General features: G+C 56.6%; 1 protein-coding gene across 3 annotated transcripts in view; it reads left to right on the top strand.

Moving 5' to 3' along the window:
* Positions 1 to 284: 284 nt before the first annotated feature.
* The window catches only part of CD82 (CD82 molecule), a 52794-nt gene continuing 25505 nt past the window's right edge, over positions 285 to 27573 (top strand). The window contains exons 1-2 of one of the 3 annotated variants that reach the window (XM_066362911.1): positions 285 to 444; positions 23009 to 23078. The gene's annotated coding sequence lies outside the window, so the exon portion shown is untranslated. Of the gene's footprint in view, positions 445 to 616; positions 775 to 23008; positions 23079 to 27573 lie in introns of those variants that run through there. The other 2 variants (XM_066362918.1, XM_066362926.1) reach the window with 2 other exon arrangements.

Below are 27573 nucleotides of genomic sequence, written 5' to 3'. Positions count from 1 at the left end.
CAGTAGGCGGGGCTGGGGAGGCGGGCCCAGGGGTGGACCTCAGCCTCTGCGAGCCTTGGGGGGGGGGGGGCGAGGCTGGCGGGATTGGTTGGGAAGCCACAGTGGGCGGGGCAAGGGTGTAGCCACACCCCCAACAGGGCTAGAGGCGGGGTTGGCTGGGTTAGTGTAAGGAGGCCGTGGTGGGCGGAGCCTGGCCCGGCTTGGAGCCAGGCTACATTCTTGCAGCGCTCGGGGGCGGGGCTGGAGGACCCGCTTCCAGAAGCCAGAGGGCGTGTTTAGGGCGTGTTTTCAGGAGAAGGCGGGGCTTGGCCGAGGCTTTTGCTTTCTCTGAGGACCGCCGGGAGGGGGTCCAGTGGCTGAGCCCAGCGCTGCGCAGTCGGACGCTGACGGGCGCGAGCGGGCGACGCCAGTCTTGCAGCGCCGAACTAAAAGCAGAACCAGCAGGTGAGAAGGGGCCAGGGTGCGGGGAGGCCGGCGGGACGACCTGTAGCAAAGTTAGTTTTCGCCACCATTTCCAGAGCGCGATTGGGCAACGTTCTCGGAACAAGTGACAGGTCGGGCCACGAAGACAGCTGGTGGGTGAGAAGGAGCTTAAATTCCGGAGTCCTGAACCGCAGTTCTCCAGCACCGCCATGCACCAGCTGTGTAACCCCGGGTTCATCCCTCCCCTGGGCTCTGGACCTCTCCGGTTCCAGTAAAAGGAGGTTGAACCAGGTGAACTTCACGGTCCCGTTGCCCTTTCTCACTGAAACCCCGGAAGGTGAGGTCTGGCAGGTGAGAACCAACTACAGTTCAGCCACAGGTATTCAGATGGTGCTGCCTACGCTGCAGTTTCCTGCACAGTGGCGGCGAGCAGAGCAGTCTCCGTGAGCGTGAAGCGAACTGCTTTAAAGGTCATACTAGTTACTCAGATGGGGCTCGAACCCCCAAGCCCACGGGAGTGCAGCCCAAGTCAGGGAGGTTTCAGTCTCCCTTCCCCTAGTACGACTTTGGGTCAGAAACTCAACGGGGGCTTCTGTTCCTCTCCAAGGGCATTTCCAGGTGAGTTGGCCTGGGGGGCCCAGGGCAGAAAGCAGGGGACAAGTTCTCATCTGGTGAGTGGGGAAGAAAAGGGAAAACCGAAGCGAACTTTGGGTCTAGAGTCAAGGCCAGGGTCTGGGGCTCTTGCTGCATGCCCAGGGTTAGTTCCTGGGTCTGGAAGTTGGGTCCGTGGTGGTTGTGGGTGCTCTGTCCCAGGGCCATAGTAATTGGGCAGCCTAGATCAGTGGTCAAGGGCTTGGGCTTTGGGACCAAACTGATCTAGATTCTGCTCTCCCTCTAAGCTTCAGTTTCCTCATCTGTAAAATAGGATAATGGCAGGACCCAGTGGCAGCAGTGAGGACTTAATGGAATAATGTGTATACAGTGCCTAGCAAGGCACCAGGCACCCAGTGAGGCCACTCTACATGCCAGCTTTCTGATGTGGATGGGCAGGTGGGGGGCTGGCTTCCTGCCTGGGAATGAGACCGTTTTTGGAGGGTCAGAAACTGGCTGCATCCCCTCCTGACCCTGTGAGAGCCAGAAATTGCCACCTGCCACCAGCATTACTTTGTCCATTTCAGGACTGAGCTTCAGACTGTCATCTGGACTAAAGAGTGGTTGTTTTCTGTAATATTGCTTGAGGTTGGTGGATGTCCAATTAAATAAACACAAAAATATGTATGAATACCTACTATATACTAGGTGTGGTTTCAGAGGTGAAGTAGCCAGACCTGGTCTCTGCTCTCATTCTGAGTTGCCGGCAGTGAGGGCTCCCCATCCCTACCATGACCCTGTTGGAGAGGATAACTCAGACCCAGGGCTCCAGGCCAGATGAGTTTATGGGTCTGTTCTGCTCTGGTGGCTGGAAGCCAGCTCTTCTGTTGCACACTTGGCTTGGGGTGGAGGTGAGGGGCTGTGTGGGCACCTGTTATCTGTTTGATCAGGGCTGGGCCCTGGAGGACACTGAGAATGCTGCGTGCTGGCTTCCTTTATCTCCTGGGGAAATGAGCCCACACTTGGAACCAGCTGGGAAGAATATGGGACAGAGTCTGATTGAATGCTGCACTAACTGGGGGGGGGGGTGAAGGAGAGAGAGAGAATGAGAAAGTATGGGATGGAGCTGGCGCTGAGAAGAAGTGAGACACTGGAGAAAGCAGGGCAAGGAGTGAGCGGGCTTCTTAGAGTTGGTGTGGCTTGAGCAGGACTTTGCCTGGGCTCCCAAGTCCTGGTTGGCTTGGATTAACTTGGGGCCACAGACTCCCCTCTCCAAGCATTTGAGTGACATAAGATTAGAGTTCGGTATGGTGGGGAAGGCAGGAATCAGTAGGTTGTGCCTGTGGTTGAGATGTTTATTTCATACTGTGCTTAGTAAGCATCTACTGGAAAGTCCTCCCCCCACTCTCTTTTCCACATGATGAATGACAAACGATGACACATTGATCCCATCCTTAGTTGCTTACTGTCTGGGAAGGAACTAAGACAAGGATACTAGTGACTCTGACAGCAGATAAGTGAAGAAGAAAGGATTAGCGGTTCTTCGGGAAAGCTTAATGGAGGAGATGGAGTTTGGGTGGGCTTTAAGGATTGAGAGGGTGTCAGCAGCCACAGGGAAGACAGTGTTTGGGACAGAGGAAAATGTCTAGGCAAAGGCAAAGCAGTCAGAGTGTCCAGGGAGATTTAAAGAGATTTCCATCTTGCCCTGGCCGGATACTCAGTTCATTAGAGCATCATCCTGATATGCAGAGGTTGTTGGTTTGGTCCATGGTCAAAATCTGTCCATCTGTCTCTCTCCCTTCCTCTCTCTGTAAAATCAATTAAAAAAATGTTTTTAAACAAAGAAACTTCCCTATTGATCCATTCACCTGAAGAGTTGAGACTGTACAGGGATGTGAAGGGAGGGTGGTAGGTTGGATCAACTCGTGGAGGGCCTTCAATGCCAAGGCCAGATGTTGGGGTTTGATTTGTAGAAAGTGAGAGCCACTACAGGTTTCTGAGTGACAGTCAGAGTGGCACTGTAGGGAAGCCAGTCTGCCAGATGTGCTGGAGTGGTCACAGGATAATGAACTGATGGCAGTGGGGGCAGGGAAGGAGGCGCCTGGGGGGGCTTTGGGGAAATCTGCCCTTGTGGTACCATCAGGGGGTGGGAGGGGGACCTAGGTGACAGGGGAGAGGAGAGAGTGTCCCAGTGTCTGCCTTGTGCTCTCCACCCAGGCTAGATCATGGTGCACAGCAGGGGCTCAGGGAGGTGCTGGATTGGGTGTGGGGGAGTTGGGGGGTGCGGGGGTGCTGGGGAGGGTGGTGAGTGCTACAGAGAGATAGCGAGGGAGTCGCCCAAGCAGGCTCCGTGTTGACCCATGACCCATGATGGGAGCCTCTGGGCCGAGTGGCAGAGCTTCAGCCAGCCAGTGGTGGGTCTGGGAGCGGGGAGGACGAGAAGAAATGCCTGTGGCTCTCCTCCTCCTAGCTCCATCCCAGGGAGGGCCCGGGACAGAGGTTAGCCAGTGGGGGCAAAAATTTCCCACGTGTGGGGGTGGGTTTTGGTTTCCCCGGGCTCCTGACGTTTCTGCCCTGTGGGGCCGTCCCCTCTCCTGAGGCCTCAGACTTGTAAGCCGCTGAATGGAAGCTTCTCCTCCCCATTCCCCCTCCACCCCTGACCCTGGGACCCAACCCCTGTTTTCCCTGAGGACCAGACAGGCCTCCCTGGCACAGGGCTGAGCAGACCCACCCCCTGAGGATTCCTTTGGACTTGGAGCTTCTGTGGCCAGCTGGCACGCCCTGGTTTTGGCTTGGCTTTGACCCCTTGCTCCAAACTGTTATACCCACTTCGTCCACCCCATGGGAAGCTCAGATGGGGCAGTTATGATTTAATCAAGAGCATCAAGCCTTCAGGAGTTGGCTCTGGGAGAGGCAGGAGGGAGGGAAGAGCCTGGCCCCTCTGCGGGTGAAGGGCTGCTTTCATCTCCGCAGGAACTGCCCTGCCCACCGCTTCCCCTCCTCTGAGCCTGGATGCGAGGGCCAGGAGCCGGGAGCTGGGAGCCAGGAGCCAGGAGCCAGGAGGGAAGTCCAGAGGTAAACAGAAGTGGTGGGTACTGTTGCTTCCCTCTTCCTTTCACACTTGCTGCTGCCGCCCTGAGGAGGAGGCCAGCCACAGACCCAGTGGGTGCCCCAGGGTTGGCTGGTTCCTGACTCACCCCTGGGTTCCCCCTACTCCGTGGTTTTCCTGTCAGCAACTGATGCACCCTGTGAAGCAGCTGAGGGGAGGGGAGAGGCCTTTATTCTGGCTCCGTTTGTTTGTTTGTTTGTTTGTTTGTTTGTTTGTTTGTTTTTAAATTAATTTTAGAGAGAGGAAAGGAGACAGAAACATCTATTTGTTTTTCTACTTATTTATGCATTCATTAGTTGATTCTTGTATGTGCCCTGCCTGGGGATCGAACCCACAACCTTGGCATATCAGGATGACTCTAATCAACTGAGCTATGTGGCCAGGGCTTTTGCTGGTTCTTGAAGTTAGTTCCAGCTCCCCTGTTTATAGGCTGTGTGACCTTCCCTAAGTTCGTTCTCCTCTCTGGGCTCCCTTCCCTACTCTGCTAATGGCCTATTCTCTCCTTGGCTCTCAGTGGTTCCATAACCAGGACCAGTCACTTGTAAAGTAGGGTACATGTGAGCACACACACATGTACGTGTGTGTGTACGTGCAGACACACATATACACAACACAGGCTCTCCATACGGAGTCGGGGTGGATGGCTCCTCTCAAACGTACAAAGTCTGTCCCACCTCCTCAGCTTGCGCACCCTCCCCCAGAAGCACCCTCTGACTTCCTACAAATTAGGGACATGGGGTGGCATGGTGGTAGCGTTGGACTTGGACTTGGAATCTTGGCCTGGCTCAATCCTACCTCTGTGACCTTTTCTGAGCCTCAGTTTCTGAATCTGAAAATTGGGGATAACAATAGTGACCACCTCACAGGGGGATGTGAGATAAAACAAATATATGTACGTGAAGCTTAGCAAGTTTATGCCTAGCACACTGTGAGTGCTCCCTAAATGAGAGCTGATGTCCTTCCCTGCCCCTGACCCATCTTTCAGAGCTGGTACCAGGCTGCTTCTCAGGCCTCTGGAAACACCCCCTAGAGCACCCACCTCCTGCCTGGGTCCCGTGTGCCTCTCCAACGTAAGCGTGTGCGTGCCACAAGACAGTAGTCATTTCCGGCTGTGTGGCGCTCCCTGGCTCTTCGTGGGGGTGGCTGGGTCTCCCCAACATGACTCGAAGCTTCCTGAGGGGAAGTGGGTCTGAACGTCAGTGGCGGGCTTTCTCCAAGCCCCTCCTCTGTGCTTCCGTACACTGAGTGCTGTCCTCTCTGCTGATGTTTTGTGACATACGGAGTATCTCCGGGAACGGGCCCCTCCCACCCCCTCCCACCCCCAGGCTGGGACTGCTCTGTCCGTCTCTGTACCCTTGACTTCTGGCTCAAGCCTGGTGCACAGCGAGGAGTCGGGAAATGATGGTTGAATGAATAAGGGATTCTCCTTGGGGCAGCCCAGCAGGACCCAGCTCGGAGCCAGGCCCTTGGTGACTCCTTGGCAAAGGCAAAGCCTGGTTCAGGGTCTGGATGCCCCTGCCTTGCCCTTCAGGCGTGCCTGCTCCGCTCCTGGGACCTGGGTCCAGGGGGTGGAAATGGTCTGCTGGCCTAGGATGGCTTCGCTTGGGGCTTCAGCTTGCCTTGTGAGGCCTGGCCTTTCCCCCACCCTGAGAGGGGAACAACCCGACTTCCTCCAGCCCTAGCCTGTTGAAGGGCCACTCTGGCCCTTAGTGAACCCTGACTCAGCCAGAAAAGGTGCCTTCAAGTCAGCAGTTCTTGTGGAAGGTGCTAGTGCCCTGTGAGGGCATGGGCTCAGGGCTGGGGGAATGGGAGGCCCACATCTGATATTAGCCCTCCAGACCACCAAGTGGGAAGCTCTGGGAAGCATCTCCCCTCTCCCCTGTCTTCTTTCCCCAAAGGGGGAGCTTCTGTCCCTTCTTCGGTCGGCCCTGACTTTCCCTGGTGTGTCTAAGGGCAATCCGAGATGGCAGTTGTGGAGAATTCTAGACCCAGGCTCACAGAGCCAATGCAGAGACGCAGACAGAGTGCTGGAGGCTGGGCCTCAGGAAGCCTGGCGTCAGAGCCTGGTTCTGCTGGGAAGCTGCAGTGACCTTTTCCAGAGAGGGACCCTCGAGACTGGTTTCCTAGCTCCTTGGGCACCAAGTGCTCCAGAAGCCTGCTGGCGTCCAGCTGGGCTTGGCCCAGGAGAGTGTGGAGGGAACCCTAGGCAGTGCCACGGACTCTGGAACCAAACTTCCTGTGAGTGATCCCAGTCTCTGCTATTACCTGCCGGGTGTGGCCTTCGGCAAGTGTTTTAACCTCTCTGTGCATCTGCTTGAGCGTCTGAAATGGAGACGGTAATAGTACTTACCTCGTAGAGCTGTTTGAGAATGATGTGAATTACTGTGTGTGAAGTATTCACCAAATGCTGCACTTGGTGTTTGTAAGTGAGGTGCACGCGATGTCGCAGTGGGCATCTGCAGGGTTTTATTCGTCAAAAAGACTTTGGGTGCTTGGCCCATTCTCCTGCGCTGTAGGTGGGCAGGTCCTGGGGCTGCCGCGGAGACGCTGTACACAGAATGGCAGGGCTGCCCCACCCCCCACGACTACTCAACAAGGCCGGAAGTAGTTGAATCCATTTAAAGGTACACATAATAGTGCGATTATATAGATCAGATTACAGACTCCCCCCCCCCTTTTTTTAACTTTCTCCTATTTTCTGAATCTTCTGGCATGAGCCCATACTATTTTTATGCTTAAAAAAGAACACACGTACAATAAAGCTGTCAAAAAACTTACTATATATATTTAAATAAAAACGTATTATATGAACTTGAGATCACATTGAGCTTTTGTTGTTAATAAAGCATATTTTTTTTCCAAAGGGGGTGGAGTGTTGGTTTGAAGTGAATATCAATTTGTCAAGCCTCAGAAGGCCGTGGGTATGTCTATGGAAGGAGTGGCTTTGGCCACCAGCCTGGGATCCTGGGAGAGGAGAGTCTGATATGGATGGGCGTGTCACCAGTTCCCATTGTGGTTTGACACACCCTGAGTGTAGCATGGTGTTTAGAAAACTTTTCAACAAGCTTTCAATAGTCATTGACACCAGCGTGCTTAATTTCCTCAAGTCAAAATTAAGGAAAATAACAGTAATACCTAATTCAGGGGTTGCCGTGAGGGTTAAAGGACCTTAGAGCATGTTGACGTTTCAGAAGGAATCTCTTTCTTCCTCCTGAATTTGGAAGCAAGTGAAAAGAAAATAGTTGACAAAGATGGAGTGCCAAACATTAGCGTCATTACTGAGAAGGCCAGCCGGAAAAGGTAGCTTTAGATCCGGGACCCAGAGAGCTTGTTAACCATCTTCCCTGGCACTGGCAGAGTTACCCGTCTGGTCTCAGGTGGTGCTGGACAAGTGCCAGTCTCGCTGCAGGAGCAGGTGGTAGCAGCAGAGAGGCGCCCAGATGGAATGCTCCTGCAGAGAACTTGGCTATACCAGGGGCAGGACCCTTCTGAGCATGCCCAGTGTGTCTCCCAGATGAACCAATTAGAGAAGCCACTGTGGGTCTGGGTATGAAGGAGGCGGAGCGAGACCAGAGATGTTCTCCTAGTAGAGGTCTCTGGTCAAGGAAACAAGTGAAGAGGGTAATACGTGTTCCTCTTCATAAAAATAAAGCACGTTGAATGATGCCGGCTATGCAATGGGCACTCAGTGTGTGTTAATTTGCCATTGCTGATAATGACAACAATGTGTAATTCTACTACTACAGTTGGAAAAATTACTCTCCCACTCACTGTCTTAAGAGATGGATTATTGGAATGTCATTCTAGTGGAACCCGATGAAACATCATCTTGTAGAGAGGAAATAGAAACTCATTGGGAGTGGGGAGGTTTGATTTGTATGAGGTTCTGTGGCATGTGATTGAGTGGTTAGGCCTTAAGTCACTGTTGACCACGTAGGCAACTGACCTCCCTGACCTTTGGTCTCTGAATATTCAGCAGAGCTGTAAGGGGGGCAGGGAGGATGTGTTGTCTACTGTGGCACTAGGCATTCAGAGCCTTTCCCCACCTCTCTGATTCCCCCTCTCTCCGCCCCGCACCCTGGCCTACAAGGGTCTAGCAGAGGGTTCCCCTTCCTTCCTTCCTTCCTTCCTTCCTTCCTTCCTTCCTTCCTTCCTTCCTTCTTTCCTCCCTTCCCTCCCTTCCCTCCCCTCCCCTTCTTTCTTTCTTTCTTTCTTTCTTTCTTCTTTCTTTCTTTCTTTCTTTCTTTCTTTCTTTCTTTCTTTCTTTCTTTCTTTCTCTTTCTTTCTTTTCCTTCCTTCCTCCCTTCCTTCCTTCCTTCCTTCCTTCCTTCCTTCCTTCCTTCCTTCCTTCCTTCCTTCCTTCCCTTCTTTCTTTCTTTCATCTTCCTTCTTTCTTTCCTCCCTCCCTCCCTCCCTACCTCTTTCTTTCTCTCTCTCTCTCTCTCTCTCTCTCTCTCTTTTGCCAGGAGACTGTATAGCATGGTGTCATGCTTCTCAAACTTTGTGCATATCAGAAATCCCCTGCAGAGGCTGCAGGGAAAGCCGGATGCAGGGGACTGCTGGGGTTATACTTATAGCCTGGGCTTCTTCCAGCTTCTTAGGGCTTGGTGGTTGGCTAGACCTGGGTATGGGCCAGCTCTTCCTCTTGCTCACCTTTGGGCAAGTTTTGCAGCCTCTCAGAGCCTTGGTTTTCTTATCCGTGAAATAGAGAATGATAATTGTACTTCCCTTGTGGGCTTGCATGAAGATTACATGAGATAATTAGTGAAGGTAAAATGCTTAGTGCTGGGGCAGACTCAGAGTGCACCCTCCACACAGGCCGGAGGATGACAAGAATGATAATGATGAAAAAAGGCTGCTCCTGTCACTTCTTTGGGGAAATGACGAAGAGGGAGGTCTCTGACCTGGAGTGAAGGAAATTTCCAGAGCTGTTTGGAACTCGGGGGGTAGGAGGGCCTTGGGCCTCTGTGGGCTTAGTCCTTGATCACGCTGTGTGAGCCCAGCCCTGCCCTGAGTGCTCTTGGTTTAGAGTTTGGCTAAGTTGGGTGCTTGTGACTAGTTTCACAGGATTGTGGTTTTGTGTGCAGCTCTATAGAGTTCATTGAGTCAACCTACCCATCCAGCCTGGTCCCATGGAAAACATCTTTTCGGAAAACAGCTTTTGCTTACATACCTCAAGGTTTGGAGAGCTCACTACCTTTCCTGTCTGTACAGATCTAACTCTTTAAAAATATGGTACAGAATTTGAGCAAACCCCCAGCTTCCATTCGACGGCCCTGACCATGCTTGTTGGGACCATGTGGAATGGGGACACTCCCTGAGACATCCAAGTCTGCCTTGTAGTCAGGGCCTCCCCAGGTCAGTGACTCTGATGGAAGAAAGAGATGTCTCTGTCAAGTTTTAAAAAGACTTTTTCTCTACCTGAACCAAATGGGCACTTAAAAAAATAACTTTAATTACTGAAGAAATAAGGTTTTGTGGAAAATATTGCCTGATAAAGAACAGATGCAAAAGAGGAAATAGCCGTTCAGAGATAAGTAGTGCGAACACACACACACACACACACACACACACACACACGCACGATTAGGATTGAACCATATGGGCTACTTCCTGTGCTGCCGCGTTTCAGCGAACATCGTAAGGGAGTGTTTTTTCCCGTTAGTCAATATTCTTCCACACGTGTTTCTCTGCCCATTGCATTGTGCCACACGGATCTGCTGTGACCCAGTTAAGCATTCCCCTGCTGTTGCACACTTAGGCTGGTTTGAATTTTTTATTAGTGTCTACATTGTTACAGTGATCACCTTGTCCAGATATAGACTTTGTGCTTAACTCTCCTCTGAGTTCCTAAAAGTGGCTTTCCTGTCAGTTGGTTTTAAAGCTCAAGGTCTGAGGGCCAGATTCTCAGGGGAAAAGCCTTTCCCCTGACACCCACCAGAACGTACCCCCCCACACATCTAGCTCCAGCCCCCCTGGGGGGAGGGACAGACCACGCCCCTCAGTGCTGGTTAGCAGACCCACAGAAGCAAGGGGGCAAGGCTTTGAGGGTGTACTTATACACACACGTGAGAAAGACAGAAAGAGGAAGACAGATATGGGGGAGCTTTTTCTCTTCAACTGTAGTCTGACTTTTGACCCCCTCTCGAGGAGCCAGTGGTGTCATTAACTAATGATGGGATCTCTTTACTGTTTAATGACCTCTCTCCATGGTGACTCCTTCTGCCCCAGCAGTCTTCTGGGAGCCAGGGAATGGGGAGAGGAGTCCGTGGGAGGAAGTGTCTCCGGAGTAGGCGGTGGGTCACAGGGTGGTGCAGCGCTTCTCAAACTTTGACGTGAGCCAGTCTCCTGGAGCATGGGTTGTACCCCCAGTTTTTTATTCTGTTGGTTCAGCGGGGCCCGCCCGAGAGTGTGCGTGGCTAGCATGTCCCCAGGCGAAGCTGCTGCGGCTGGTCTAGGGACCACACTTTGAGACCCAGCGGGACGGGGCAGGCTGGGGCTGCGTGGTGAATTTCTGCTCCGATGCTGCTGACAGTAGGAACCTTGCCCGCTTGGTACCGCCTAACGTGAGGCCTGAACTCGCCTTCCCCTGCCCTCAGCTCCTTGCCCTCCTCCAGCGCGTATATGTATATGTTTATGTGCAGGAGGATAAGGTGATTATCACTGTCCCTATTTTACAGCCAGGAAAACTGAGGCTCTGGCAGGTGGCCTGACATGCCAAGGGTGTGCCCTAAAAGCCGGCAGGAGCCCTGGGCTGCCTCCTGTCCCTGCCCTCCCCCCACTCGCTGCGGGCTTCCCCTAGGCAGGTCCGGTGGAGGAGTGGAGGTGCCTCCCATGAACACTGCGCTGCCCCAGGGGACCCCGGGGAGGGAAGGTGCCCCCACCGGCTCTGAGCCAGTCTGACTCGGGCTCCCCTGCCCCCACAAGGCATTCAGTAAAGTGATCTTCCTGCAGGATCTAGTGTCCTCCAGCCAGTGTGTGTTCCCAGTTATTGTTCCGGGCAGGTTTTCCGGGAGGACGGAAACTTTCTCCTGCCGGGCCCGTGGGGCCGCCTGGCAGGCACAGCCCAGGACAGGAGAGAACCCTGGAGTCTGACGTGTGCCATACCCTGCCCTGGGCCCCTTGCAGCCACGATGTCAAGCCAGCCTCCTGCCAGGCGCCTACGTAGAGGTTATTGTCAGCCCCCGTTTACTGACAAGGAGACTGAGGGCCCCGGAGCTGAAACTACTTGCCCAAGGTCACAGCTAAAATGGGCAGAGTTGGGCTTTCAATCCCAAACTCCAGGGCTGGGCCCTCTGGTCCCGAGTGGCAGCAGGCGTGAAGGAGCTGGGGTGTGGGGAAGGCACCTGTGCTCCATCCACCCCCCCGCGTAAAGAGGGTCAGCCTCGGGCAGGGCTCCCCTGGGACAGGGGTCCTGCAGAGGGAGGGCCCTGGCCTAGCCATCAGGAGAGGCAGTTCAAGTCAACCTCTGCTGCCACCTGGCTGTGTGACCTTGGTCAGGTCACTCCCGTGCTTGAGGCATCCAAGTCCGCATTTCTTATAATGATACCTTATGCTTTATAGCTTTTAGCAATGGACGTCTTCTCACATACTTAGTCCTGCAAGCCTCCTAGCACCTTGTAAAACAGGCAGGGAGGGTATTATTACCAAGCCCATTTGACAGATGATGACAGAGGCTGGGAGTGAGATGCCCAGGGTCCTACAGCGAAGGCGGTAGCGGAGCCGGATATAAGCCCATGTTGGCTTTGGTCCCCATCCTGAGCTTGGTCCCCATCCCACCCTGCCTCTGAATTAAGGACTCCTCTCTATCCTCAGTTAGGGATCCCAGAGCCCTTAGTTGGGCTGTGGGGGTTGGGTACAAGGGGCCTAGATCTCCAGCTCTGAGATCTTTGCTCTGGGCCAGGAGCCTGGGGAGGCAAGATAGGGTGGTCCAGGCTGTCCCTGGGCATTTGAGACCCCGGGGGTGGGGGAAGAGGGGTCCAGCTCCACTCCCCTCCACGCCACCGCAGCCCCTGGCTGCCCTTGGGGGCTGTGCCTGCCCTCTGAGTGCGCAGTACACAATTTCCGACACAGACCTTGGTGCCAAGGCCTGTGGTTCTACCTGAGTGCCCGCACCTGCCCCCCATCTCCTGCCCTGAGTGAGTTTTCCTCATTCTTCCAGGCCTGGCTCCAGCCACCTTCTTCCCTCAGGAAAGCCTTGGTGCTCCGGCCAAACCAGCTCAGCTGTCCCGGGCCTGTCCAGCGGGTGAGCTGGCTAACCCGGTTCGTTAGCTCCCCACTGGGGCCACAGCTGCTGGGCGCTCAGGAGCCCTGCGGGGGTTCCCAGTCTGACAGAGCTCAGGGCCCTGGGTCTGCAGGGCCGGGGGCAGCTGACCGCTTCACGGCCAGCCTCAGACCTGTGACTGCCATATAATGTGGCCCTGAGCAAGTCACTTATCTTCACAGACTCCTGGCTTCCTTCTCTCGAAAGTAAGAAAGCTGTGTTCCTCGTTGACGTCTTAGGAGGCTTGCATGAGATAAAGCAAAACACCTACCACTGACATCTGGTGGATTCCAGGCGCTCAGGAAATGCCAGTCCCTCCCCTTCCATGCAGCTAGCTCAGGCCGTTCCCCCTCCAACCCACCCAGCCCCCTCGAGTGGGGTGTCTGGCTGGGCCCTGGGCTAAGGCCTGAACCCTATCTGCGCTAGCTGGGGCTGCTCTAGGCCGATAATGGGGCAAGACTGGGCAGAGGGGAGAACCAGCTCCAAGCGGACCCTGCCAGTTCCGGCCTGGCTGTGACCTGGGCACAGTACCTCCCTGAGCCTCAGTGTCCAGCCTGGCTGTGACCTGGGCACAGTACCTCCCTGGGCCTCAGTGTCCAGCCTGGCTGTGACCTGGGCACAGTACCTCCCTGACCCTCAGTGTCCAGCCTGGCTGTGACCTGGGCACAGTACCTCCCTGAGCCTCAGTGTCCAGCCTGGCTGTGACCTGGGCACAGTACCTCCCTGAGCCTCAGTGTCCAGCCTGGCTGTGACCTGGGCACAGTACCTCCCTGAGCCTCAGTGTCCAGCCTGGCTGTGACCTGGGCACAGTACCTCCCTGGGCCTCACTGTCCAGCCTGGCTGTGACCTGGGCACAGTACCTCCCTGAGCCTCAGTGTCCAGCCTGGCTGTGACCTGGGCACAGTACCTCCCTGAGCCTCAGTGTCCAGCCTGGCTGTGACCTGGGCACAGTACCTCCCTGAGCCTCAGTGTCCAGCCTGGCTGTGACCTGGGCACAGTACCTCCCTGAGCCTCAGTGTCCAGCCTGGCTGTGACCTGGGCACAGTACCTCCCTGGGCCTCAGTGTCCAGCCTGGCTGTGACCTGGGCACAGTACCTCCCTGAGCCTCAGTGTCCAGCCTGGCTGTGACCTGGGCACAGTACCTCCCTGTCTAGGTCTGTGGAAGGGGGTGGTATAGCTCCTGTGCTGTCAGGATCACACAGGGCTCCCTGGTAGACCTGGGTGAGCAGGGGCGGGAATCCAGGTGTCCTGAAGCTCCGAGTGCCGGTTCACAGGAGCCTGGAGTGGGTAGGTAGTGGTTCATTTACATATTCATTTTCTTTCTGCAGAGCAAACAGTCCGCTTTCCCTCTGGATACCCGGAGGCTTCCCGGGCTGCTGTGCTCTTGGCTCTGGACCTGGCGTGCTGGGCCATCCCCCTGGGGAAGTGACCTCTCTGAGCTTCCTTACACTGAGCAGCCTGAGAGCCAGTCCTGAGCCCCTACCTGACTCTCAGGCCAGGATGTTCACCACAGGTCCCCGTGGCTGAGAACTCTTGGAACCCCATGCCAGACCGTTTTCCATAGCACCAAGCTCATTTCCTTTCCGTCCGTCTGTCTGTCTGTACCCCACCCCACCCCCACAACCCTCTGCTCAGAATCTCTCACGGTGATAATAATCACCTCGCTTCCCTTTATTGTGCTGGACCATTTCCCCCCAAACCTCACACCTCCCTGCAGAGTACAAATGAACTGTCGTTATCCCAGAGAGGGAATGTCCTGGAGCTGAAACTACTTGGCCAAGGTCACACCTGAGAAAGGGCCAGAGCTGGGCTTTCTGTCCCAAACTCCAAGGCTGAGTCCCCCCTTCCAGAGTGGGGCTGGGGAGGGCAGTGTCTCACAGAAGGAGCTGGGCTGTGGGGGAGGTGTCCGAGCCTCACAGCCAGGACCCGTGACCTCTCCCCCCCCCACTCCTCATCTCCCACTGGGTGCTCACATTCTTGGCTGAGTGTGGGCTTCCAGGGACATGCCCCCAGCCCGGAGTGGGGAGTGGCGTGAGCGAAGGTGCGGGTGGCCGGGCCCTAGGTCTCCCATATGTTCACCATGTTTCAGGGGCCGGCATAGGGATCGTGCCCATTGCACACGATGTTCACCATGTTTCAGGGGCCGGCATAGGGGCCGTGCCCATTGCACACGATGTTCACCACGCTTCAGGGGCCGGCATAGGGACCGTGCCCATTGCACACGATGTTCACCACGCTTCAGGGGCCGGCATAGGGATCGTGCCCATTGCACACGATGTTCACCACGCTTCAGGGGCCGGCATAGGGACCGTGCCCATTGCACACGATGTTCACCACGCTTCAGGGGCCGGCATAGGGACCGTGCCCATTGCACAAGATGTTCACCATGCTTCAGGGGCCGGCATAGGGGCCGTGCCCATTGCACAGACAGGGAAGCTGAGGTCTAGGGAAGGGGAGCGATGACAGGGTAGAGCTTGCTGGGCATGGCCCCTTTCTTCTTTCCTCCCCAGGGCCCTGAGGGCTCAGTTGGGGGAGATCTCACGAGGCGACTTGGGACCTGGGTGCTCATTTTGGCATAGCCGCCGCTGGCTGAGGTCAGATCTCTCTGCTGCTTCAGCTCCCTTAGGGGCCTGTGAGTGACTCCAGCAGTGCTGGTGCTCAAGACCCGGCCACCTCAGACTCTCAGCAGGAGAGGGGCTCCATCCAAGGCACCGCCCACTGCTTGAATCTGGGGGAGGCCACGGCTAAGAAGAATGGGCTGGGGAGGGCTGGGCCATTGCTGATGGCTGGTGCGGGGAGGGTGGTGTGGGTCAGAACCAGAGGGCCCTGGTCCCTCCAGGAGGCCACTTCTGTGGGCTACAGAAGAGGGCAAGGGTGAGCATTTCGGGTGGTCTGGGCTGGCTCCCAGGGTCAGCGGGGCTGCATTCCCGAGCAGGCTTAGCCTCAGGCCTCCCTGGGGACCCTCCATGGAGACCAGAGAGGGTCTGCAGTCTGTGGGTTGGGGACCTGGATGCACAAGAGACTCTGCACCTGTGTCTCTGCCCCTCTCTCCCTGTCATTCTCGGCCTCTCTTTCCTTGTCTCTTTGTCTCTGCCTCTCGCTCACTCCTCCCCATCTTTCCCTCCTTCTCTTTGTATCCCCCACCAATGCCCCCCATCATTTTTCCTCGGAAGCTGGGAGGGTCTACCGGGTGCCGAGGCCTGAGGCCACCTGGCTGAGTGCAGGCTGCGGTGGCCGGAGCTGCCCAGGCCCTACTCCTCAGTGATCCCAGAGAGGCCCTGAGCAGCCCTGAGCTCGCCCCTCCTGGGCAGGGAGCCCCGACAGGGTGTGCTAGTCTGCGGCCCCTTTCCTGTCCCAACTGCCAGGAGTCTGGTCAAATGGCCTCGCCCTGCCTGGGACTTGGGGTTTGGGCTCTATGTGCCTTGGGGATGGCGTGGCCCTTCGTCCTATCCTCAGAGGGCCTGGGACCCTGCAGCTGACCGCCAAGGCATTCCTCTGGGCCGCTTCCTCCCGGAGCTGTTTGCCACCGAGGGGAAGGCTAGTTAGGCTGCAGCCGGGGCCGGTGTGCTGGGCGAGGTTTCTCTGGACACTCTGCATGTTCGCAAGCTCTCGAGATGTGAGAGGGACTTGAGACATGGTTTCAGAAACAGAGAGACAGGGCAGAGCGGAATCTCAGAGGAAGCCACCAACAGGGACAGGGACGTATACAGAAGGGAAGAGACAGGTGAGAGGGAAAAACGCAAGGGCAGAGGGCGACCCCAGAGAGCCCTGCCCTGCCCTCTCCTCACCTGGGGCTCCGCCAGGAAGATGACCCCCCTCCCACCCTCAGGCTCTTGGAGTTAAAGTCGCCGCCATATCTTCCTCCAAGGACCCGTGAGAGAGAGTTCCTGGACCTGCGTGTGTAGTGCTTTGTCTTGACATCACACTCTCCCTCTTTCTTTCTCTCCCTCCATCAAGTACCCCTAAAGCCGAAGCGGCTCTCGGGCCAGGGGTGTGTGGAGAGCTATATCGCCTTGGGAGGTAGGAAGTGTTCGCCTGTTTTATAGATAAAGGAACGGAGGCTTAGAAAGGTTTTGTGCCAGTTAGGTGTGGACAGAGCCAGCCTTGGAACCCACACCCATCTGACGCCCACCCTAACTGCTCATGCCGAGAGGATTAGGACTGCCATGTAGGGCTCTGTGAGTGTCTGTGCAGGAGAGTATTCTGGGAAGGCTGCCTGAAGGAAGTGGCATCTCAGCAGTCCGGTCTCTTCCTTCCTGAGCGCAGTGCCCCTCAGGGGAGGGTATGTTGTTAGTGAAGTGCCTGCCTGCTGCTATGTGGGGTCCCTCACTAGCCCACCTTCTTCCTAATCACCCTGCTGAGGGCCCACACCCAGCACCTCGCCTCAGTCTCCTAGGAACCCCAGCTCGGACCCAGATGTTAACCCTTTCCTAGCCACCTGCCCTGCTGGCCAGTCTCTCAGATGGGTGTGCAAGCTGGCCCCTGGAGCTTAGTGCAGCCACAGGTTATCTTGGTTGGGTTTAGAGCTAGGTTGTGAAACCCAATTAGTGTAGGCTGGGCTAGCCTGGGCTTCGGTTAGGTTATTTTAGGGACCTGTCATTTATAACTGCAGGTAGCAGAGCAAGACATTAAAGCCCAGGGCGTCTGGGTTAGACTGAGTTCAACCGCCAGCTCCAGGGCCTGTATGTAACCTTGGGCCTCTGGCCTTGGACTTTGAGTCTCAGTGTCTTCAACTGTAAAATGGGGTTGGAAGCCTTGCTTGCCTCATAGGGTCATTACAAGGATAACATGAGCCACGTGAAGCACGTGGCACAAGCTCTGGCAGGTAGTAACTGCAAAAATGTTACTAACTTTGTTGTTGAATACTGGAGACTATGTTCTTCAGAGCTCATCTTGCCCCTTAAAGGGAGAGCCGGAGGCTGGGCGGACCCGCCGTGCTGCTTTGTGATTAAGCTGACGTACGTGCTCATTTTCACGTCTGGGCTCTTCCAGACTGGGCACTCCCTGGGGGCGGAGATGGGTCTCACTCATCCATTTCCTGTGTCCAGCTTGGGACCCACTGGGAATAGGGATTCAGTGAACTGCGTGGCAGTGGCTCGGGGCAGAAGCTCTGAGCAGGGGACCGCCACGTGGGAGCCCCCTGGGAGGGCAGCCCCTCCAGCCTCCGTGGTAGGAAGCAGTATTACAAAGTAGGGAGGACCTTGCGCTCCAAAATCAGAGGGTATGGAGTACAAAACTCCGCTGGGCCACTGTTCTCCACGGGTTCCGAGGTTGAGAGGGACCAGGACAAGTGCCACCATCTTCCTGAGCCCCAGAGGTCCTGCTTATGAAGTGGGCCAGCTTATGAAGTGATGAAGCCGTGCTCTCCACCTGGCGGAGTGGTGTGGGGTTAAACGAGAATAGATGAGTGAGGACACGCCGCTCCCGTGGGGTGCGTTCATATATGTTCATTTCATTCATCGGTCCTCCCTCTGCTCAACTTTTGTTTCGAGTTCTTGGGTGATGTTAACCTTTTGGGACAGTAGGAACCTGAGTATGGCCCACAGCACAAGGGACAGCCTTTATGCATACTCTCCTCCTGATGTGTGAGGAAGGGACTCTAACATGACCTCTTCCCCGAGTCTTCTGTGCCCGTCATGCTCACCTTCTGGGGGTTCACAAGCTGATTCTGCCATCTTTCTGGACCAGCCTTGATATCCCCATTTTAGAGACGAGACTCAAAGTGGGTAGGCAGCTTGTCGAAGGTCACACAGCTCTATGAGGTGGTATTGGGATTCGGTCTCTCAATTCCAGGTGCCCACTCTGACCTGGTTCTTTGTTCTGCCTCTCTCGGTGGGAGTGGGGAGGAGTCCTTGGAAGGTGGCTGACTCTCGAGAGCCCACCTGGGAATCCAGGGTCTCTTGCTAGGGCCCCTGGAATCTGGGACTCCTGGACAGCCTCTCATCTTTCTAAATTTCCCTCCAAGTTAGGGCTTCCCAACTGATATTCCCAAATGGGTCACAGATGTGTTAAGATGTCTCCTTAGCCCTTGGGGACAGAGCCCTGGGCCAGTCACCTAAGACCAGGCCCAGTTCTATCTTCCCCCCTAGGGTGTTGGACAAACATGTATGCTTCTCTGTGTGTATCATGATGTGAGACAGGTTGGGAAGCACTGATGTGCTAACCAAACCCCTGCCTGCCCCCACCATACACACTGAACCCACACTTTTCCCTGAAGGGTAGGCGTTCATGGTCTCTCGGGGTTACTGTGTCTTCATCTGAGAAGTGGGGATTGAAGTAGGTGATGCCAGAGGCCTTCCTGGTACTGTGAGTCTGAGTGTGAGCCTTGGAATCTAGTGTTAGGAGGGAGCAGGGTCAGCCTGGGGAGCACGCAGCCTGCTAAGAGGGCCAGCACCGTCTAGGAAGCGAGCCAGGGAGAAGAAGAGGTCAGAGGCTATGGCTCGGCCTCAACTTGAGTCTTTGGCTGCGTGGAGGCCAGGTGGGGAGGCTGGAAGGCTCCAGGTCCCTGCTCTTCCCCACGCTGCGTCCTCCCTCAGAGTGGCCCCTGCTGGGTGCTCCCAGCTCTCCCGTCTCATTGCTCAGGTTTCAGAGCAAAGCTCCAGGTCTCTGCTCTTCCCCACGCTGCGTCCTCCCTCAGAGTGGCCCCTGCTGGGTGCTCCCAGCTCTCCCGTCTCATTGCTCAGGTTTCAGAGCAAAGCTCCAGGTCTCTGCTCTTCCCCACGCTGCGTCCTCCCTCAGAGTGGCCCCTGCTGGGTGCTCCCAGCTCTCCCGTCTCATTGCTTGGGTTTCAGAGCAAGGCCCGCTTGGGAGGGCCACATCTGTCAGTCTCATCAGCCACACTGAAGGAACACCCTGGCCAGGTCTGGTGGGGCTGATGTTTTCCTTCCTGACAGGAAGCCAAGGTCAGGCCCCAGAGCTGGGGGAGGATGGGAGGTCAGGCGGCAAACGGGTCCAGAAGGGTGGGGTGGGCAGGCTCCTCCGGCTGCCTCTTTCCCTCAGGCAGCAGGTGAGGAGGAGGGAGCGCTGCTTCAGATCAGACCCAACTTTTAATCGAGGCTTGGCCACGTACTTGGGTGGCCTTAGGCAAACCGCTGAGCCTCTGAGTCTCCGTGGTTTCCTCTGTTGAATGGGGGTAACAATATCTCAGGGGTGGGGTGTTATATTAAATGAGGGACAGTGGGAATAGCATGATTCAGAAACTATCATGTGCTGTTCCTCCTCTGTCACAGTCTGCCAGGGTTGCCTGCTGCCTGCATTCCTCTGATACCCCGGCCCTCTTCCCCCGTGTGCCAGGGGTCAGTCCCAGCTCCAGGGTGTTAGGCCCGCAAAGGAATGGGAGCCCGTTGCTCCGGCTGCTGGAACCACACGGCACAAGCTGTTTCATCGGGCCTTGGATTCCGCATCCGTAAGGCAGATCGTAGAGCCTTGAGGCTCTAAACCCATGATTCCTGGGAGGGTCTGACCTAGATGTGTTTCTCTAAGCCATGGTGGCGGTGGTGGTGGGACTTACTCACTGATATTGAGCACCTGACAGTGGCCCCCAGAGCTCTTTGTGTACCTTAGCTGGGTCTTCCAACCATCCTAGGAGACAGAGCTCCTGCTAGTGTCCCCATGTTAGAGGTGAGATGTCGGCGTAGCGGGGTTCAACAACTCCCTTGCTCAAGGTCACAAAGCAGCTAGCTAGTCGGAAGCAGAGCTGGGATTCAAACCTAGATCTTGAAGGAACCTTGAGATCCTAATCATGCCTGTGGCCTCATGATCTTCCTGTTGCCCAGGGCAGCAGCTTTTTACTTTTGTTTTTGTTTTAACAACAAGAAAAAAAAAATAAGACCAGAGACTGAAAAATAAGATAAAGAAGAGTTCAAAAAGCCAGCCCCTGGAATCAGCCGTGTTTTCAGGAAACACATCACCTGTCACACGTGAAAACAAATACGGCCACCTGTGACCAGCCTCTTCACCTGGGCAATCGGGACAAAGTCCAGAGGACCGGAGAGCTGGGTGGCCAAGAACTGGCCTGCAGGCGGAGTGCCCAAGGACAGGTGGGCTTCCAGAGCGGAGCCGCAGGGCCAGGCTCGCTCGCTCCACTTTCTCCCCAAGCAAGCAGACTGAGCTCCCGCGGGATTGGCTGTCCAACTCACCAGACTGGCTGGGCCCCCGGGCCTCAGGCAGGCCCCGGGGCGCAGCCCAGAGGCTGGGAGGCAGAGGCCCTGCCGCTGTGGACGGGCAGCTCAGCCCAGCCCTGTTTAACCAGGACCCCTAGCCCCAGAGCAGGGTGGTCACCCCCTGGCACAGAGCCCGCCAGGCTGCACACGGGTCTGCAGGCCGGATCAAGCCCCTCAGAGGGCTTCGGGCGGTTGCTCAGGAGACTAACAACTTCCAGACAGTAATCGTCGTCATCGTAATCGGTAGCATTTATTTGACATTTACTGGGTGCCAGGCACTTTACAGATGCTAACTCGTGTAAGCCTCACGATGACCCCATTATTCAGCCCACTCTATAGGTGGGAAAGCTGAGGCGCAGTGGTGAAGTGGGTGCCCGAGGCCCTGCAGCCGGTGAGATGTGGCGGATTTGGCATTTCGGGCACGGAGAAGGGGAGCAGCGGGCTCGGGCACCAGCACGGACCGAGCCCCCTTTGTGCTGGCCTGACTGCAGGCCAGCTTCCCCCCAGTGTGTGTGTGGGGGGCGGGGTTAGCATCCCCGTTCACCGCTAAGGAGGTGGCACTGCAGTGTCACCCAAGGTTGTGTGCCAGATCCAGGGGAGGGAACCAAGGGTCACTGTGTCGCTCTGAGTTCAGTCCTAACACCTCCCTCTGCCGAAGGCCCGGTGAGTCGGGACAGGGCAGCAGGTGGAGAGAGAAGGGCTCTGGACCCAGCATCTCTCAGTCCTCCCCACATGCTCAGCCCTGATTTTACTGTGTGACCTGCAGGCTCTTGCTCTCTCCGGCCCCTCTGAAAAGTGCACTGATCTCAGAGGTCTTCCCCAGCTGAGCAGACTTTGCTCTGGGCTCATAACTCAGAGGGGAAGTGCCTCCAGAAGTCCAGGCTGGAGCAGAGGTCCCGGGAGCTTCCTGGGACTTCTCCCTGGCCAGGCCCTGCTGCACCAGGGACCCCAGACCTGCCTGCATCTCACTCCCGGCAGAGGGACCGGCCATGCCGGGGACGGGGCCTATGGCAGGGGGTCTCACACATTAGAGTCCCCAGGAGAACTTTGAAAAGTCCTGATGCCCAGGCAGGCATTTCTGCGAGGGGAGCCCAGGCACCAGCAAGTTTCAGAGCTCCCAGGGTAATCCAGTGTCGGTAACTACTCCAGAGATTGGGGAAGTAAGGCCCTCCGAGCTTCTGGGCCGAGCCCCCACCAGATGACAGCATGAGCCTGCCCAACTGTGTGCATCTTTCTTGGGAGACAGTTCACAGCTTCCACTGGCTTTCCTGACCCAAAGGAGATTCAAGTCCAACCCTTCCCTCTCCAGAATAAGACAGACGCGTCCCTCCCCTTATGGAGCCATACTGGAATGGGTGCTCCAGACGCAATAGTGAACCCACAGGATAGATGCAGCGAGCAGGACATGTATGCGACAGGCCCAGGTGTCAAAGCCGCTGCCCCTTAGAGTCATTAGGGGAGTCCTTCCCAGATTCTGATGACTTGGTGGTGGTGGGGGGGGGGGACAGACAATGACATACTGTGATTCTCTGTCCAGCTGGAGGTGAGGCCTGCTGAGTAGATCAGGTGTTCAGGGAGGGCCTCTGGGAGGAGGGGGCTCAGCCTGCAGGGAGGGGAGGAGCCAGCCTGGGGTTTGGGGGGCGGAGCGACCTAGGAAGAAGAGGCTCAGAACAGAGGCCTGCGGTGGGCCAGAGCCTGCAGGGAGGGGAGGAGCCAGCCTGGGGTTTGGGGGGCGGAGCGACCTAGGAAGAAGAGGCTCAGAACAGAGGCCTGCGGTGGGCCAGAGCCTGCTCTGCTGGAACAACAGGAAAGAGTGGCCTCTGTGGCCTGAGGAACGAATGTGTGCATGGGAAGGGGCGGCGCGGCAGGGGAAGCCTGCCTGGCCAGCAGCGGGCACAGAAGAGCGTGGATTTTATTGCAAACATCTCGGCTCTCTGGTTATCTCACCATTGCAGGGTTGCAGGGGTGGGGAGTGGCAAAATCTGGTTGGCATTTTTCAAAGCCCTTCCTGAGGTGTGGGTAACGGATTGGCAAGGGCAAGAGAGGATGGAGCCTGTGCCCAGCCGGGGACTGTACTGGTCCAGGTGGGAGGTGAGGCGAGGCGCGGGGAGGGGTGCGGCGTTGGGCCCGTGGGCTGCAGGGGTGAAGCAGGGGGGAGACCTGAAGGAGGCTCTTAGGTGTTCAGTGGGAGCCAGCCAGTGGGCCAGAGGGCCATCTCCGCCCCTCCTCTGAACCCTGCAGTGCTTAGAATCCTGGAGCCCGGGGCCCCCAAGGGACCGCCAGAGTGTTTCCTAAGACGCGGTTCCGTGTGGTGTTAAGGGCTATTAAGTGAACAATGGTTTTAAGTCAGCAGTGTTTATTGCCAGTGTGACGTCCTTAATAGCCTAGAGTGGGACTCTCACTCTCAGAGAATTGTTGCTTCACAAACTTGGTGACAGCCAACTGTTTTGTTCTTAACAGTGCGTCTCCTAGGACTCCTATTCTGAGGAACCTCCCCAGAAAACGCAGCTCTGGTCCCGTCATCTGACAGGTGAGGAGGGGGTGGGGGTGGGAGAGTTGGGGGGCAGGCACCTGTGCTGGTTTCCTGCTGAGTGACCCTCGGAGCAAGCACTCAGCCAGCCGCACCTCCTGACTCTGGGCCCTGAGGTCCGACGCTGCAGGCGCCACTCAGTGTCCCCAAGGCACTGTGGGTTCGTCAGGTTCTGGGGTCCAGCTGGCAGGCTCCCCTCCGGTCCCCCGCTGAGGGACAAACCAAACCTCCCACCACTCTGCAGGTGCAGACTCGGAGGGGCCAGCGCGAAGGGGTTCTCTCGAAGACCCCAACCCCTTCCCTGCGCCCAGGGCTCTGGGGGAGGCGAGGCAGCCGTGGCAGAGGGTCCTGACACTCAGAGCTGACTCTGGGCGCTCACCCTACACGGCCCCCGCCCCACCTCCGGGGGGGGGGACAAAAGAGGCTTGAAAACAGAGTCCCAGCTGACCCAGGGGCCGCGGACCTCAGATTCCCTTCAGGAGGCCGAGTCCTTGAAAGTCCTGGAGTTCCGTGTGGAAGTTCCTCTCCCTCCCCTTCTCCTTTCCATCCCTCCTCCCATCCCTCCATCCTCCCATCCCTCCATGCACCCATCCTCCAGTGGGCAACACTTTCTGGGAGCCTGCTTTGTTCTCATAAAGAATGCATAGTCTCTCCCTACAAGGAACCGTGACCCAGAGGGGAGATGGGCAAGTGAGCAGAAGGTTCCTGGACAGGATTCGGGCCGGAATAGTAACCGCCGTGGCCCGCCAGCCTCCCTCGTGCCAGGCTCTTCACCCACAGTGTCTGATTTCACCTCTGGGCACATCTGCCAGATAGATTTCAGTTTTCTCTTTTCACAGATGAGTAAGGGCAGGTTCAGAGAGGTTCATTTCTTTGTCCAAAGCCACACAGCCAGGAGGTGATAGAATGACATTCAAACCCACGCAGTCTGGCACCACAGCCTGTTCTGGGCACCACTCCAGCATCCAGTGCTGTGGGAGGAAGCAGAGAGGGAGGGCCCCCGACCAGCATGTGTGTGTCGGGGGGCGGGGGTGGTCGCGGCGTGGTGACGAGGCTGGCCAGAGTAGGAGGTGTCCTGGAGGATGTCTGAGGTGAGGACTGACGGACGAGTAGGAGTTAATAATATGTTAGCGTAATAATTTCACTGTACAAGCTGATTTGGCATAAAATTATATATTTGGTCAATTTAAATTATAGATGCTTCAAGATGGTCAATTTACCTGCTGCAGGCAGCTCCTTCCTGCTGCTCACAGAGCTGTCAGCGACTGTGCTGGAGTTTCCCAAATGCAAAGTGCTTGTTTCGTGGCTGGGAAGACATCCACGCAGGAGAGCACGGGCGGCCCCCGCGGTGTTGACAGACGTGTGTAGGAGGAGGCATAGCTCCGAGCGCAGGGCTCCGCTTAATCTCACCTGCAAAGGAACGCTCACCCTCACTTCCTGCAGGCTCCTAATACAGATGCTAACCCAGCCCCGGTCACCGCGTCCCAGTGCCGGGTGCTGACCTCGCTCGACTCTATACCAGGGGCTTCAGCTGGGAGCCCCACTCCACCGGTGAGGGGGATGAGACCCTAGGAGTCCCTTCGCTGTGGCCATGCGTCGACAGAGCCAGGATTTGAACCCTTGTCTGAAGGTCCTGTGTCCCCACCATTTGATCCCCTATACCAGGAAGCGGCAAACTTTTTCCCGGAAGGGGCCAGGCAGTAAATGCATCCGGCTTAGGGGGCGGTCTGCTGCTGACACCCCCCTCTGCCGTGGCAGTACTGAGAGGGCCACAGACAAGACACAAACCAGTGGGCCTGGCTGTGTGCCAACACAACTTCTTTCATGAACACTGAAATTTGAATTTCATGTATTATGAAATATTCTTCTTTTAATTTTCTAACTATTTAAAAATGTAAAATCTGTTCTTCGCTCATAAGCCACACAAGAAATAGGCAGTGGGTTGGATATGACCCACAGGCCTGGTTCCCCTCTCCTCGCCCTGCCCGAGGCCTAGTCTGATCTTGTGAGTGGGGAGACTGAGGCCCAGATGCCTCAGCATGGGCGGGCGGAGCTAGACTGGAACCGCGAGCCCTGAGTCCAACCTCGGGGTCTCCTTGGAGCTTGGGGTTAGGCTCCCTACTGCGGATGCCACAGCCCATCATGGGGCAGCCTGGGCATGTTCCCCTCCTGCCTGACCCCCTGCCCTTCGTGGAAGCACCCACCTTCCGCTGGGTCTGGAGAACGCTGTTCATCCCCTGCTCCCTGTGGCTGTGCGCGGGGAAATGTTTGCACTTGCAGGGCGGAAAGACTTTGTGTCCTAGAACTTGGCCCACAAACCCGGAGCTGCCACCCCAGGCTCTGGTTCTTGGCACCTGTTCCTCCTTCAGGCGGTTCCCAGGTTCTCTGCGGGCCTGTCTCGATTGGCCAAGCTGCCTGCCAGTCATGGAGCCTTGCGGCTCCTGTTCTAGCATTTGAACCCACCCTGCTGCCCCTCAGAAGCCCCTCAAGGGATCAACAGCCTGAGCTCTGTCCTTGTCTGGTCCACATGCAAGACAAGCTCCTCTCCCCCTTTGTGCCTTAGTTTGTTCATAGGATGTTGAAAGACTTTGCCCAATGCCTGGTACAATTTGTGTGAGCGACCAAGAGACAAATGAAGTGGCCCAGTGGCTGGAGCCTCGGGGCTGCCAGCCCAGCACCCTCTGCCTTCTCCTTGCCCACCAAGCCAGAGCTCCTTTGAGCAGTCCCCTTGGTCCTCACCACCTGCTTGGCCAGCGGAACCCCAGCCATCCCCAGACACAGCCATGCCCACTGCCTGGCAGATAGCATTCGACAGAGAACAAGATCGTGGGCTCGGAGCGTGGGCTGCTTAGGGAGCCGTGTGACTTGGGCACGTCCCTGCACCTGCCTGAGCCTGCCCCGCCCTCCTCCCCAGGACAGGAACACCCTCCTCACCTTCCGGGCAGGGTGCGAGGATTAAAGGGGGTAGCCGATGTCAATGGCTGTTCACAGGCAGCCCGTCCTTCTTAGTTGGCAGGCCTGGTATTCAAGCTTGTCTAAAAGCTGCCGCATTCTGAACACCCCCTACCCTGTGCAGCCGCCCGGGGACCTGGCCTAGGAAAAGGATGTGGAAGCCGGAAAGTGTACAAACTCGCTTTCCAGACTCTCTAGGCCTGCTGCCGTTGCCAAAGGGCCGTTTCCACACTTCTCCAGTTTCACAAGAACCAACTGGCACCCGCGCCCGTGCCCCTGGGCCCCTCAGCGCTGGGATGTAGTTACTGTAATGTTCTCCTGGCAAGGTGATGGCCTCCCCATAGGCTGTTGGGGCTGAGCCTGTGTCAGCCCCCGGGGTGGGCATCACGTGTCATTTGCTGAGAGGAAACCTGGCCAGGGAGAGCAGGTCCCTGGTAGGAAAGAAAAGCAAGCCTCCCTCCATGAGAGGATCTTTCCTCTCTGGCTGTTTGTTCCCTGCAAGTTTATGAGGTGCCTGTGGTCTGTCAGGCGCTGAGCTGGGAGGGGCGAGGAGGACGGGAGCTCTCCTGTATGGGGACGGCCCCTTCCCCCACCAGCCTTATGCTCCCATCTCTGGATCTCCTGACCTGGGGTGGGGGTGCTTGTTTTGTCCCCTTGGGATCCAGGGGATGTCCCAGGCAGGGTTGTTGAAGCTAGTCTTTCACGGTTCCTGAGTCATCGCTGTCTCGGTATTTCTGAGACCCAGACCTTGGACCCTGGTGGCCTGGAAGAGCCATTTACTCTAATTTCCCCATGTAGCATCTGAATACCCCTCCACATAAGTCTTTATCTGGACTTTGCTTCCATGCCACTTGTGACGGGGTGCTCACTACCAATCAAACAGCCTTTTCTTCTTTGGGTGGCTTTGCTCCATATGCCCGAATCTGACCCACAGAAAGGCAGCTTAATGAAACCTTTCTCTAACAGGGATGTTAGAAAACTGAACGGGACCCCTCGGGAGGCTGTGAACCCTCCCCCCTTTCCCACCTTCCCCTGTCACTGGAGGTATGTGAAGTTGAAGCCGAACTTCCACTTGGCAAGGATGACAGAAGGTTCTTAGTAGATCCAGAGAAGATCTCCCCTCCCGTATAGACAGGGGGGAGTCCCGTAACTCAGCACTGCCTTTCACCCCGCAAGGAGGAGGAAGGGGTGAAATCCACACCTGGAGCCTCCGGGCCTCCATTCTCCCTGCTTTGTGCCCCCCCTCCCTCCGCCTGCGTAGATCAGCGGGAACATGACTGGGTCTGGTGCCTGCTTCCCCACCCCCGGCCTGGCTCTGCCCTCGCAGCTGTCCCTGGCCAGCTGTCCTGGCCCGAGCTGCCTGGCGCTGGTTCCCTTCACTCCACAGGGCCTGTCTGGCCTCGGGGCGGGGGGGGGGCACAGGGCAGCCAGCTTCCAGCTCCCCTCTTCCGCCCTGAGTTCCGCTGCAGCCTGGGGTCCTTCAGTGCAGGGGGACACTGCATGCTCCAGTGTGGTTTGTGTTGTTTCAGAAGCATGAGTGTGT

The sequence above is a fragment of the Saccopteryx leptura genome, chromosome 1 (genome assembly GCF_036850995.1).
Source record: "Saccopteryx leptura isolate mSacLep1 chromosome 1, mSacLep1_pri_phased_curated, whole genome shotgun sequence".
Taxonomy (NCBI): Eukaryota; Metazoa; Chordata; class Mammalia; order Chiroptera; family Emballonuridae; genus Saccopteryx; species Saccopteryx leptura.
This window is presented reverse-complemented; position numbering and strand designations above follow the sequence as displayed.